The sequence below is a fragment of the Callithrix jacchus genome, chromosome 9, assembly GCF_049354715.1.
Source record: "Callithrix jacchus isolate 240 chromosome 9, calJac240_pri, whole genome shotgun sequence".
Lineage (NCBI taxonomy): Eukaryota > Metazoa > Chordata > Mammalia > Primates > Cebidae > Callithrix > Callithrix jacchus.
Genome location: NC_133510.1, coordinates 7,439,531 through 7,455,232, shown reverse-complemented (window position 1 = coordinate 7,455,232; position 15,702 = coordinate 7,439,531). Strand labels below are relative to the sequence as shown.

The 15,702-nt window shown below is 39.3% G+C and overlaps 1 protein-coding gene across 1 annotated transcript in view; it reads right to left on the bottom strand.

The window, feature by feature from the left end:
• Positions 1-11,813, bottom strand: part of EPS8 (EGFR pathway substrate 8, signaling adaptor) — a 246,782-nt gene extending 234,969 nt beyond the window's left edge. The window contains exon 1 of the mRNA XM_035255264.3: positions 11,580-11,813. The gene's annotated coding sequence lies outside the window, so the exon portion shown is untranslated. The remainder of the gene's footprint in view (positions 1-11,579) is intronic.
• Between the last annotated feature and the right edge of the window lie 3,889 nt (positions 11,814-15,702).

Here is a 15,702-nt window from a genome sequence, read left to right as displayed (position 1 = left end):
AGGTTTCAATTCTTTCAAGGTTTTCATGACTCTTTTAGCTACTCAAACAGAAATCTACCGTGTCTTCAAAGATCTTTCATTAGGTAATCTTCCACAGGCTTTCAAATCTTTGTCTTTTGTGCTAATATACCGATCCTTGGCGATAACTCCAGCGCCCATGGCTTCATTGCTATCTCTCTACATGGATTTCTTGCACACATCCATCCTTCTGTTCCTATCCTGTTCTCTGCCATGCTAACTCCTACATCTTGAGCCCCACCTCCAACCATCTTACCTAGACAATTTTTAATTGTCTTTGAACTATAATACATTCCTAAGTCTAATTATAGTCTCCTCCATATCACTGCTGTGCCATGATGCATAAAATATATTTCTCAAGTATACCCGTGGACTTTAAAATAGCAGGTATATATGCTACTTTTTAAAATATCCTTCACATGTAAAATCCATTTTACCTTCATCCTACTAACATACAATATTGTCTCTACAACATCCCAGTCTTGAATTATCACTTCTTATCAAAATAAAATATGCTCAGCTCTGACAGATGCCTCATCCTTAAAATGTTCTCCTCCTCAGAACAAGAATCTCCAAGGGGAGGGGGGAAGAAGTCCTTTATTCCCTTGGATTCTCAGGTACCACAAACTCTGCTCATTCTTCTGGCTTCACAGTTTCTTTTACGCCAACTTTGCTGACTCCATCTTCTTTATACAACCCTCAAAACCCCGGTTCCTGGTGGCTTTTTCTCTGGGTCTTTTCTCCATATGTCTCTTTTACTTTAGGTGATTCCCATTCTCCCGTAGCTGTCATGAGTGGCTTCAGGTGGAAGTTTTAGAGTATGGCTAAAAATTACTTAACCTTTTAACATGGTCAGAATATTGGAATTGCAATAATATTACCTGCATAGGAAATACTTAATTTCTTGATATTCCCTGGTTGCCACATTCACGGATTTAAAGGAAAGTTCTTTTCCAAAGTCATGTTTATATATATATATATATACATATATATATAAATATAAAATTATATATATATATACAGAGCCATATATATATAATTTTATATATAAAATTCCCATAGCAGTATCTAGGTTAACTGCCAAATGAGAGTCAAATCTGTACCCCTGTTTGCCAGTCAGCAATCATCTTTTCCTGCAGCTTTTGAAGAAGGAAGTAAAGGAAACAAAGAAAAACTCCCCAGCATAGCTTCAAAGAATAAACCTTACACAAGTGCGGTAGTCAAATAGATCATCTATCCAGTTTATGTTCTTTCTGCTGAGATGGCCAATTTTTAGAAGTGGTTGCCAATTTACTAGAATGTGAATTGTGTTCCTCAATTTACTTCCCTGAAAACGTAAATTTTAAAAGATTAGAAAGAAAGATGGACTGTAAAGACAGCACGTAAGGAAGGTTAAACCAGTGACCTTAGAAGAAACACTTAATGTCTCACGTTTTTAAGATTTGATATTGTCTTAACTTTAACTCAGCATGCCTGCCTAAAATATAGCTGAATGTAACTTTTAGGGTCACCTGTCATCTACTAGGAAAATAACAAATAAATCAACATGTCAACATTATTATGTTTCCAGGTCATAAAAATATTGCTGTTTCATAAAAGACAAAAGAAAATAAGGGCAATGTTATTGATTTTCAAATACAAATTATACAAACTGTAATCTTGTTTTCCCAAGAAAGCGTTTTTCCGAGTTCAAAACTCCCACATTAGCTTTCCAGGAAGAGCCCAGTTCTCCCCACTAGCACACTGCCGAGGCTATGGATCCTTCCTGGACTCTGTGGGTTTATGGACTTGTAACTTTGATGATTTGAAAAGCGATCCACTTTCCCTTTTCATCTAAACATATGCATGTACTTTCTAATATCTATTTTAGATGAAATAAATAAAATACAATTCTCTTAAACAGTAAACCAAGTAATATACTTTACTCTAAAAACTTGCCGGGCACAGTGGCTCACGCCTGTAATCCTAGTACTTTGGGAGGCTGAGGAGGCTGGATCACCTGAGGCCAGGAGTTTGAGACCAACCTGACCAACATGATGAAACCTCATTTATACTAAAAATACGAAAATTAGCTGGGTGTGGTGGTGCATGCCTACAATCCCAGCCAGGGGAAGCTGAGGCAGGAGAATGCTGGAACCTGGGAGGCAGAGGCTGCAGTGAGCCGAGATTGTATTACTGTACTCCAGCCTGAATAACAGAACAAGACTCCGTCTCAAAAAAGAAACAAACAACTTACGCATTCTCAACTTTGGTGCGCTGTAAGATTTCCCTCATGGTTTTAAATGTTTTTATTATGTGCATATATTTTGGGAATGATGCTACGAATAAGACTAAACAGGCCGGGCACAGTGGCTCACGCCTGTAATCCTAGCAATTTGGGAGGCCAAGGCAGGGGGATCACTTGAGGTCAGGAGTTTGAGACCAGCCTGGCCAACATGGCCAAACCCTATCTCTACTGAAAATACAAAAATTAGCCGGGTGTGGTAGCTGGTCCCTGTAATCCCAGCTACTCTGGAGCTGAGGCGTGAGAATTGCTTGAACCCAGGAGGCAGAGGTTGCAGCTGAGATCATGCCACTGCACTCCAGCCTGGGCGACAGAGCCAGACTTTCTCTCTCTCTCTCTCAAAAGAAAAAAAAAAAAAAAGTAAACAGTGACAAGAGCTATCTAGTTGATAAATAACCCATAAAGAATGAGTTGAAAACAGAAAACACAGCCAATAAGCAGATTATCTTAAGGTTTACAGTATCTCCGTAAGAAGGAATTCCATATTTAGATGACCTGGGCTTTGAGCCCAGGTCATCTATGTGCCTTTTAGGGTTGTCAGAATTAAGTGAGAGAATTCCTTTAAATCCCATTAGCACAATAGCTGAGGATAGACAGGGCCCAGTAGCCATTATTCTTATTGCCAAGCCTATGTCTCAAATATCTTCAGATACTTTAAAGAGAACTATCTTTCTCTCTCTGTCCTACTTCAATACCTTATTTACACTTCTCCCATAGCACTTCTGTAAATTTTGGTGATTAATACATGTGTCTGTCTTCCTTACTGGAGATTGGTTTCAGGAGGCAGGGACCATGTTTTCTTCGCCTTATATTTTTCTCACAGTACTCCCTTCCCAATACTTAACCCCAGGTTTACACACTAGACTTTAAATAAATGCTTATTAATTAAAATGACAGAGTCCTTCTCATCTTTCAAGGCTCATGTCAAATGTCACTTCTCCACTAATTAATTCAGTCTGAAGAAGCGTCTCTCCCCTCTACCGTCTCCCCTCCCACAAAAGAAACTCTATCACATCAGCTTGTTGTATGTTTTTCAGTCCTTATCACTTTTGGAAGTTACTGAATTAACATATGTCCTTGTTTGTTGTTTGTCCCTTCTGAGAGACTGTGAGTGTCATGTTGGATGAGCCACTGCTCACCAAGGAATCTTCAGCCTTGGGATAGTAAGTATCAATTTAAATACTCAGGACGTTTGGGAGGCCGAGGCGGGTGGATCACAAGGTCAAGAGATTGAGACCATCCTGGTCAACATGGTGAAACCCCGTCTCTACTAAAAAATACAAAAAATTAGCTGGGCATGGTGGTGCGTGCCTGTAATCCCAGCTACTCAGGAGGCTGAGGCAGGAGAATTGCTTGAACCCAGGAGGCGGAGGTTGCGGTGAGCCGAGATTGTGCCATTGCACTCCAGCCTGGGTAACAAGAGCGAAACTCCGTCTCAAAAAAATAAATAAATAAATAAATACCCAGGACGTATTTCTTAAATGAATCAGACCTCCCAGGACCCAGGCACGACAATGGCAGTAGAACAGATGTGTCCCAGGGCCCCTTATTTAAAGAACTGATAAAGTTGGTGATGACTTTTGAAGCTTTCGAAGGCGATATTCGGGAACAACTGTGAATGAAGTGTCAGTCCTGCCTCGCTTCCTTTACCGTTGCTGTCCCCAGCTACTCATGCCCACAGAGAGCACCGCCTGCCAACTTAAACCCAAATGAATTCCCAAACCAATCATGGCATGAGGAAGGAAAGCTGTAAGCAGCTGCTGGAGCTCTGAGTGAAACCGAGTTAGTGAGGCCTGATTCCTATCTGGATGGCTAGACGAGGCTTTCCTATAGGGAGGTCTGTCAAGCTGTATTCCCTAGGCAACAATTCTCTCTTACTCTACATAATGAAAGACTGAAAGACTGACTCACTAGAAGATGGCAAGGACATTGCATTATTTGAATGAAGCAAACAAACATTTGAATTACATTTATGTCATGTAATACATGGGGATGGCCTTCCACTTGCCTCATTCTTAAATATGTCTTAGGGTTTGGGAAACGGCCTGGTACCTTAAACGGATCCAAAATATCTGATAGAGGTGGGGCATGGTGGCTCACACCTCTAATCCCAGCACTTTGGGAGGCCAAGCAGGGAGGATCGCTTGAGTCCAGGCGTTCAAGACCACCCCAGGCAACATGGTGAAACCCCATCTCTACAAAACTACAAAAATTAGCTGGGCGTGGTTGGTGCATGTCTATAATCCCAGCTACTCAGGAGGCTGAGGTAAGAGGATCACTTGGGCCTGGGATGGGTAGGTTGCAGTGAACAGAAATCATGCCACTGAACTCCAGCCTGGGTGACAGAGTGAGTCTCTATCTCAAAAAAGAAGAAAATAATAATGTGGCGGAGCCCTTCGTAGAGATAGTATTAAAGCCTGATAATTACTACAGAACAAAGGTTTCTTGTTCTTCGTCTGATTGACAGTTACGGAAGTCTCAACCAATGACATGAAGTGTGGGATATATTAGGCTTTAGACAGGAAATAAATCCCTTTTGGCAGAAATCTATGACTTCAGTGTCAAAGCAATTACATGGGCTATGTCATAATACAAAAGTATCAACTCAGTTTTTCATTAAAAGTAATGTTCCTTGGACCAAAACTCGACTCTTTCAGCTGACATCAAACCCATCAGCATATTCTGTCCGCTTTTCTCTCAAAACATATCTAGAATCCGACCGCGTTTCAACACGTTCACTGTTACCACCCCAGTCCAGATTGCCATCCCCTCATATCCTCCTAATTTGGGTTCATGTGTTAAAGTCAGATCACTTCACTCTTTCGTTCAAAACTCTCTAGTTGGCTTCTCATCTTGTTACCAGAAAGGGGTCCCAGTCCAGACCCCAAGAGGATCTCGAGTGAGAAAGAATTCAGGGTGAGTCCATAAAGTGCAAGGAAATTTATTAAGAAAGTAGGGGAAGAATGGCTGCTCCATAGGCACAGCAGCCCCGAGGGCTGCTGGTTGCCCTTTATGGTCATTTCTTGATTATCTGCTAAATAAGGGGTGGATTATGCATGAGTTTTCCAGGAAAGGGGAAGGCAGTTCCCAGATCCCAGAACTGAAGGTTTCTCCCTTTTTAGACCATATAGGGTAACTTCCTGATGTTGCCAAAGCATTTGCAAACTGTCATGGTGCTGCTGCGAGTGACTGTAGGACTTTTAGTGTGCCAATGCATTATAATTGGTGTATAATGAGCAATGATGGCCACCAGAGGTCACTTCGTTGCCATGTTGATTTTGGTGGGTTTCAGCTGGCTTCTTTACTACAACCTGTTTTTATCAGCAAGGTTATTATGACCTGCATCTTGTGCTGACCTCCTATCACATCCTGTCAGTGAAAACGCCTTAACCTCCTGGGAATGCAGCCCAGTAGATCTCAGCCTTATTTTACCAAGCCCCCATTCAAGATGGAGTAGCTCTGGTGAGGATGCCTCTGACGATCTCACTTTTAAGCAAAAGCCAAAGTCTTTATTTATTTATGGTGTGAGGTGGAGATCCAACTTTATTTTTATTTATTTATTTGTTTAAAGAAGGAGAGAAAGAAAGAATTAAAAAAAGGAAGGAAGGAGAGGAAGACAGAGGAAGAAAAAGAGGGAGAAAGAACAGGAATGTTGTTTTATTCTAAAAATGGGTATTGAAAACTTCTTTTATGCCAATAATTGTGCTTCATAATGGCTGATCAATATTTCATTTAAAGCGATGAGTAGGTGTGATGTGATACTGATAAGAATGTATATTTTGTGTATTTAAAGTGGAGAGCTCTGTAGATGTTTATTCAGTTTACTTGTTCCAGATCTGAGTTAAAGTCCTGGATATCCTTATTAATTTTCTGTCTTGTTGATCTATCTAACATTGATGTTGAAGTCTCCCACTATTATTGTGTGGGAGTCTAGGGAATCTAAGTCTTTTTATGGGTCTTATGTATCTGGGTGTTAGGATCGTTAGCTCTTATTGTTGCATTGATCCTTTTACAATTATATCTTTATTGCTTTAAAATCTATTTTATCAGAGGCGAGAATTGCAACTCCTGCTTTTTATTTATTTGTTTATTTTTGCTCTCCATTTGGTTGGTAAATCTTTCTCCATCCCTTTGTTTTGAGTCTTTGCATATCCTTGCATGTGAAGTGGGTCTGGATGTAGCATACCGTTGGGTTTGGCTGTATCTTTTGATTAAGGGATTTAGTCGATTTAAATTTAGGATTACTGCCATTTGATGTTAGCTGGCTGTTTTGTCCATTTGTTGATGTAAATTCTTCATTATGTTGATGCTGTTTACTTTTTGGTATATTTTTGGAAAGGCTAATACTGGTTGTTCCTTTCTATGTGTAATGCTTCTTTCAGAAGCTCTTATAAAGCAAGCCTGGTGGTAATAAAATCTCTGAGTACTTGCTTGTTCATAAAAAAATTATTTTTCCTTCAGTTGTGAAGCTTAGTTTGGCTGGATATGAAATTCTGGCTGCAAGTTCTTTTCTTTAAGGATGTTGAATATTGGCCCCCACTCTCTTCTGGCTTGTAGGATTTCTGCCGAGAGATCTGCTGTGAGTCTGATAGGCTTCCCTTTGTGGGTAACCTGATCTTTCTCTCTGGCTGCCCTTAGTATTTTCTCCTTCATTTCAACCCTGGTGAATCTAACGATTATGTGCCTTGGGGTTGCTCTTCTTGAGGAATATCATTGTGGTGTTCTCTGTATTACCTGGAGTTGAATATTGTCCTGCCTTGCTAGGTTGGGAAAGTTTTCCTGAATAATATCGTGAAGAGTATTTTCCAGCTTGGATTCATTCTCTTTGTTGCATTCAGGTACAGCTATCAAACGTAGATTAGGTCTTTTCACATAGTCCCATATTTCTTGAAGACTTTGCTCATTCCTTTTTATCCTTTTTTCTCAATTTTTGTCTTCTCGTTTTATTTCATTAAGTAGGTCTTTGACCTCTGATATCCTTTCTTCTGCTTGATCAATTTGGCTATTCAAACTTGTGCATATTTCACGAAGTTCTCGTGTTGTGTTTTTCAGCTCCGTTAACTCATGTATATTCCTCTCTATATTGTCTATTCTTGTTAGCATTTAGTCAAACCTTTTTTCAAAGTTCTTAGTTTCTTTACATTGGGTTAGAACAAGTTCTTTTAACTCCCAGCAGTTTCTTATCATCCACCTTCTGAAGCATACTTCAGATAATGGAACACAGTCCTTCTCCATCAGGCCTTGTTCCATTGCTGATGAGGAACTGTGATCCTCTTTAGAGGGAGCGGCATTCTGATTTTGGGTATTCTCAGCCTTTTAGGCTGGTTTCTTCCCTTTGTTATAAATTTATCCATCTATTGTCTTTACAATTACTGCCTTTCTAATTAGGTTTCTGGGTGGACATCCAATTTATTGATTCCCAGCGCTGGAATCTGAGCAACCCACTGCACCGGCCAAAACAGCAGCGATAAGACTGATGGTGCTCTTCTGCCCGGGAATCTCCGGTCTGGCTTCCTTCTTCCTATAGCCTGTTATTTTTCTCTGCAGCTTCCATCGCCACGTGCCACCCCGTAGGTATTATGTGATTGTTTATTTACTGTCTGTCTGCCTTCTCTAAAATGTCAGCTCCACGGGAGTGGAAATTTTGATATGTGTTGTTCACTGCTCTATCTGCAGTCTCCAAAACATTACCTGAAACAGTAGCACTCAATAAATAATTTTTCAGTACAGTATAATTGTCTATTTCTCTGACTTGTTCACTAGACTCCAAGTCAATGCGGCATTTTATTCATCAATGTCAGTGCTCCACAAATGTTCTCATAACGAATTAATAGGAAATGTTCTAAAAAGAAATCTGTAGTTTTATTTGTTACTTTGAAACATGTTATTCCCACACCAAGTAGCAATTAATGACAGAGATGATATTATTTTTAAGTTTGTTTGTTTGAGTAGATTAGGAAAATAATTAAAAAGAAAACCATTTGAATATTAACTTCCAATCCTTTCTAAATTAAAATTGTGCTCTAAAACCTACGAAAAGACTGAAGCAGACATTGAATTCTGCAGATATTGAGCCCGTTTCTTAGCTTGATACAAACACTTGGGCTTCTTGTTCTTGTACTTAACTCTGTTTTTTCCATTTCTATATACAGAGGATAAAGAGAAACATTCATCCTCATAGAATGGCATAGCATACAGAAGTGACGAGGGCTGTGCTCTAAGAGGATTAAGCACACAAAGAAGATAATTAACTTGCTGAGGTCCCACAGAAATGTGTGCAATAGCAAGAATAGCACTCAGACTTTCCGTTATCTCAAGGAAGATCGATCAGTCAGACAGCTGCATGTTCATGACCAGAGGTGTTAACAGAAGTTAAGAAAAATATTTAACCCTAAACAAACACGAGAAAAGAAAACGTGAATAAAAATTGTTTTAAAGTGTAGGTTGATATCTAGCTTAAAGACCAAACCACAGAGAACTTTCTGTTACTAACTTTAAAATCATTCACAATTGCAAAAAACTCCAAATATTAACGTTTTACTATGGAAAATGATAAGAATGCAGAAGTATTGATGTTTTTAGACACAAATCCTTATAATTGATTTCATAGCCACTTATCAGGCACTTTTGCTGTGTTGGGAAATTACGAACAATTTCAACTTTTCTCCCTTGAGCTTTCAGTGTATTGCAAAAGATTTATAAAGAGCGTGTATTCTGTAATCAGAAGACAATTATGAAAACTTACTACGTGCTTACAGAGTCTTCTCTAATGTGTAGTAATCACCCTTGAATGTAATGTTCAGTCCTAAAATTTAGACATTATAAATGCACCTCACGTGTTCAAAAGGAAAGACTTGGCTGATCCACCAGAAAAACAGTTCCGAGTGTACCAAATTTGACCAGTTCCCTGAGTACTGTGTATTGCAAATTGGAAATGTAATACCAGGCAGATGTGTCATCATCTGACGAAAGTGAAACTCAAAGAAGAATCATTTTTGACCAGCAATCAGACTTTGGAAAGAAAGGAATAGAAAAAAGGAAAAAAACTCTGGAGAGAATTTGAGATTTATTTGATACCAATAATACCTTATATATAGTGGAAAATGGCCATTTAAAATATATATATTGCTAGACAAGCCATTATCCTCCAAACTCTTAGGAATCTTCATTAATATTCCTGAATGCATTATTGCAGGCAAGATTTTAGAATCATTTAGAATATGTGCCACCAGGACATTCCCCACAGGAATATCCCTTCTCCTACCAGCTCTGAGCTTGGGAAGCTTGGTTCACTTTGACCCCCTCCCCCAACTATGAATGCCAATTCTTAGGTCTCTGCCATTGTGGAGTCAGCTGGCATACATGGAAGGAGGATGGCAGTCTGTTCATCCTTCAACACCACCAGTTAAACTGAAGAATGTCTGCGGGCATCATCTGCAAGTCCAAAAGGCTAAATCAAGAATAAAAGCAAAACGAAATTCAAAAGAGAAGGGAATTCTTACTACCTTCTGCGTGGTGAGTTGATTGGGATAGAATTACTTGAGATGATACCAATAAACATGAGATGTTTATGAGAAAATCGATTTAAATTTTAAATAATTAAATCTCATAATTTTCTTAATGTGTATTGAAATATGCTGTAAACATAAATAATATAACTTGTTAGTTGAAAATCAAAAGTATTTATGTAAATGATGCACAATCCCTAAAAATGTGCTTCAGCAAGCTGTAAATGGGACAATATATGGGAGGAGACTGCCATCTGGTGGCTGAAGGAAAAATGCATTTCTGTGTAGGACAGGAATAAAAACTTGTTTAAGCAAATAAATGTTAATATTACTATTATTTGTATTTTAGAGGCAGGATCTCGTTCTGTCGCCCAGGCTGGAATGCACTGGAAAGAGCATATCTCACTGCAGCCTTGACTTCCTGGCCAGTCTTTTTTTACACCTTAGCCTCCCAAGCAGCTGTTACTACAGGTAAGTGCCACAGCACCTGACGACTTTTTAAAAAATTTCTGTAGAGACTGGATCTCACTCTTGCCTGGGCTGATCTCCTGGCCTGAGGCCACCCTGCTGCCTAGGCCCACTATCCTATTTTATTAACCAAACACTTCTATGTTAATTCAAGAATCGAATAAGATATAGAGGTATATGTGGTGACTTTTTAAATATGTAAATGATTTTCTTAATGTTACGTATTCTTTCCATTTAGAGGTGTAATATATGCCATTGTGGAAAAAATGTATTTTTATATATCATGTATTTCTAAACTATAGGAAAGTATAGAGAAGGAAACAAAATCTGTAACTCCACCACCTAGAGACAATTACAATGAACATTTTAATAAATTTCCTGCACCCTTTTTTCTATACAGTCACATTCTTTTCATATAATTGATACCACAGAAAGGATTTAGTTTTGAATACTGCTTTAAGAACATTAAGAGTACATTATGTGTTTTTTAAAAGTGTTTCAAGCTTGCTGTCGTTTGAGAGAGGTTCTTTTCCTGGGAGAGAATAAAATATGCATATGTATGAATAGGTGACAGTATCTTTTGTTCAGGAAATTGCAAGTAGCTCAGTGCTGTTGGAAAAGGAAAGTTAAATGCTTCCAGTTCACTGACAGTGTCTGGGAGGAGAATTAAGCAGACAGAGGTGGAGAGGTATGTGGAAAACTGACCAAGAAGAACCGTAGGCCTGTCGTTTATCTACGTTGTCTGTTTACATGGATAATTATTGAGGAATTCTGGGTAATGAACCAAGGTTACTGGATTTTCACACCATAAAATAATAATAAAATAATTTGACACTAATATTGAGGACAGACTAAAAAAATAGCTGTCAAGCTAGCTGCACTTTAGAACTTCCTAGGGAGCTTTTAAAGTGCTGATCCCTAGACCTCAGTTCAAACTAATTAAATCAGGGTCCTTGGAAATGAGATAGTTTAAAAAGTTTCTCAGATGATACTATCGTGCTGCTAGGGTCGAGATTCACTAAAAGGAGATGAAACTAGAGACAGAAATATCATTTAGAAGGGTGTTGCTTTAGACCATGTGAAAAATGAGGTACACTTAAATTGGGTTGGTGACTGTGTGTGTAGAAGTGACTTGTGGCAGAACTGACACAAGTTGCTGATTGATTGAACACAAGGTATGAAAATAAAAGATTCAAGAATTATTCTCCAATAGTGCCTCGGTAAATGGTGGTACCAACAGGAAAGACAGCTGATCAGCCAAGTGTGTGGGAGGCAAGGAAGGCGTGTTCATTAAAATTTACCGTTTTCCTTTAGATCCGTCACCAGTGGCACACCTTTAGACATATTTTCTCTTGCCCTCTTGTAAATCCTTTTGCCAGATGTCGTCTCTTAGCTCCACCCTACTCTCCTTGTGATAGTGTGGCGAGGACGCTACCAAATCTCATTTTTGCTTCCCCACGCTGTTCTGTGGTAGCGTCTTCCAGCAGGGGGCGTGAGAGGAGGGCAGCAACGCTGGAGAGAAAGAAGGGACTGCTATTTCCGGTTTGCTGCTTTATGGCTTCCTGTCTTCTTGTGGTTCTATTAAAAACTAATCCTCCTGTACTTTTTTTTTTCCACCCCTGTAGCATTTTTTTTTTTTTTCCTGTAGCAGCAGCAGAATCCAGGTTGCACTTTTTTCATTCCTTGAAGAACCTGCCTTATGACCACCACCACCAGCCACCCAACCACCACCACCAACACGAGCATCTGCTACCTGGTGTCTGCTCCTGAGATGCTGGAGTTTCAGGACTACAGTGCCCTTCTCTGTTTCTATTAATAAGTTTTTTTCTTTGTTCTTTTTGATCTCTCAGGCTTGGGGATGATACTTGTTTTCTGAATTGCTTTTTCCATGATTTGTTAGAGTTCTCTTTTTACCATTTCATAGTTAACACCTTAAAAGCTATATAACTATTGTTTATATTAAGTTCTCTCTATCAAATAACACGTGTATTTTCTGTCTCCTGATTAGACCATAGAGGGCCACTGTGGATACAACATGCCCTCTCAGCACTAATTTGGCCTGGCAGCCTTTCTAAGGAGCACCACTCCATGTTTCCAGATTAAATAAACATTTAACTATAATGGCAATTTAAGCACTTATTTTTATAGAAGAATTAAATAAGTATTCTCAATCATTGCAAAATAGAAGAACCTAAGAGTTGTAATGACTTTATCTGATTCTTTCTCTTCTACCACACAAGGGAGAGACAAAGTCCTTGCATTTAGGGCTTCATATGGTTGTCCCTTGTTTCTGAACTCTATCTGCTCATATCCTGATCTTCCTGTTGCAGACCCTGCTCACTCCTCCACCATCTAGGGTCCTCATGTATTTTCTTCAGAAAATACAACTTCTTTCCATGTCACAGAAGAACTGTCATCATTATGTGTAATTAAACTACACAGGCTAGATGGTGATGGAGTTTTCCTTGGCCTGCATGTTGCTAAAGGAACACAGGAGTTTGCCAAGGGGATACTGTGGTTCTGGTACTGTAAGTGAGGTAAAGTTGGTGAGGGCTCTGTTAGATATAGAAAGTTCCTCTTCAAACTATACTACAAGGCTACAGTAATTCAAACAGCATGGAACTGGGACCAAAACAGAGATGTAGACCAATGGAACAGAACAGAGTCCTCAGAGGTAATGCCACACATCTACAACCATTTGATCTTTGACAAACAGGACAAAAACAAACAATGGGGAAAGGATTCCCTGTTTAATAAATGGTGTTGGGAAAGCTGACTAGCCATGTGCATAAGGCAGAAACTGGACCCATTCCTGACACCTTATGCTAAAGTTAACTCCAGATGGATTAAAGACTTAATCATCAAATTAAGTCAAGAAGCAAGATTAGAGGAAAAAGAGTGAAAAGAAATGAACAGAGCATCCAAGAATATGGGATTTTATGAAAAGACCTAATCTACATTTGATCAGTGTACCTGAATGTGACAGAGAGAATGAATCCAAGCTGGAAAATACTCTTCAGGATATTATCCAGGGGAACTTCCCCAACCTAGCAAGGCAGGCCAACATTCAAGTCAGATTCACCAGGAAATACAGAGACTACCACAAAGATATTCCTCAGGAAGGGCAACCCATCTCTACTGAAAATGCAAAAATACAAAAATTAGCTGGGTATGTGGTGTGTGCCTGTAATCCCAGTTACTCAAGAGGCTGAGGCAGGAGAATCACGTGAACTTGGGAAGCGGAGGCTACAGAGAGGCCAGATTGTGCCACTGCACTCCAGCTTGGGTGTCAGAGTGAGACTCCATCTCAAAATAAAAATAAAAATAAAAACACTGCTAAGTATCTGGATCACCTCTGGGTAGTTCTGTATTGATTTCCTCTTCAGGATTCTTCATATTTTTCAGTTGCTTCACATGGCTAGTAATTTTGGATTTTATACTGGAACTTGTAACTTGTAAATCTTATATTTAGAGATTCTGAAGTCTTTAAATTCTTGTAAATTATTTTATTTATTTATTCATGTTTTGTTAAAGCAAGAAACTCTCAACTCTGTCATTTCAGCAGTGGACAGCAGCACAAATCTCCTATAAAGTCATTTAACCTTGGCTGGGTTGCATAGTCTGAACAATGCATTTGTAGGTCAGGAGTCATCTACATGGTGTGGGCAGAGTTTGTACACAGCATGTAGAGTGTTTTGTCTCTGTGAATCTCTGTTCCAAGATATGTGTCCTCATTTCCCAGTTCCTGTGGTTTTCTTAAATGGTGACCTCTGGTTCTTTAAGCTGGTAAAAACATTGATTTTCTATCTGAGTTTTCACCATACTACCTGGCAATGAGTGTGGCCTGCCCTTAGTCCAGGACCCATAAAAGTGGTAAAATCGCCCAATGCCCTTTCCTCCTTCCAGTGTACATTCTCCTCTAGAGTCGGCCTGGTTTTCTTTGTTCGCCAGTGCCCAGGTACTGGTTTCTTTACGTTGTCCTGCATTTGTGGTTGTTATACACAAGAGGTTGGTCTGTTATATAAATACATATACATCAAAGATTTAGATGTTTAAAAAAACCACAAAGTTACTTTTAAAAGTGTGGATTAATATTTTTATAATGTGAGAGTATGAAACACCTTTCTAAGCATGACATAAAACCTGGAAGCCCCTAAGAAAAATATCGACAAATTATACCACACCATATAAAGTAAAATGTCTGTATGATTAGAAACATAATAAAGCAAGGCAGGGCCAGGGGCAGTGGCTCACGCCTGTAATCCTAGCACTCTGGGAGGCCGAGGTGGGCTGATCACCAGAGGTCAGGAGTTCAAGACCAGCATGGCCAACATGGTGAAACACCGTCTCTACTAAAAATACGAAAATTAGCTGGGTGTGGTGGTGCATGTCTGTAATCGTAGCAACTTGGGAGGCTGAGGCAGGAGAATCAATCACTTGAACTCAGGAAGTGGAAGCTGCGATGAGCCCAGATCGTGCCACTGCACTCCAGCCTTGGAGTCAGAGCGAGACTCCCTCTCAAAATAAAAATAAAGAAACAAGAAAATCAAAAGAGGAACTGGGACAATACCTGCAGCACATGTGACACAATGAAAAGACAGTTTCCTGAATGTGCAGACTTCTCTTCCAAGTTTGGACCTGACATACAATAGCCTATTCATCATCTGTACGTGCGTTACACACATCATAAACTCAACATGTCCCGACTGATGTGTAACATTCTTCCCCAGAACTGGTCTTCTTTCAGTGTCCCCTCTCTCTTTAAATAGCAACACTATTATCCAGTTGTTTAAATGAGAAATTGACACATCGACTGACAAATTCCTTTCCCTTCCTCTCCTAACCATCATTAATCATGCTATAAATTCTTCCTGCTAACCACATTTGAATAATCCAATGTGACAATCTTCATTGTTGCCTCCATCATCTCTAGCCTAAATTATATAATAAACTTCTAACTGCTGACCTGGTATCTGCTCTCATTCTCATTCTTTATGCAGCAGCCAAAGTTCTGTTTTTACAAAATAAATCTGATTGTGTCATCCACTGCTTCCAGCTCCACAAAGGATAAAGTCCAGTATTCTGAAATTGGCCTATGAGGTCCTGAGTAATATTTATCTTTGTCTTCTCTGACTCACCCTTGCTTACCTTTCCCATCTTTCTGTCCCTCAAACTTGTCAAATACCTTCCCAACATATAGCAGTATCTGTCTGGAAAGTTCTTTTTCTTATTCTTCAGCTGAAAGATTATATCTCATCCTTCTTCTTCATTAAATGGCACCCACTACCAGAGTAGGTTGGATTTTTCTTTAAAAACTGTCTAAAGGCAATATTAAAAGACCTCAAAAGACTGATTGCAAAGGTATTTCACAAATGACAAAATACCAACAGCCAATAAACATAAAAATGTTCAACACCATTAATA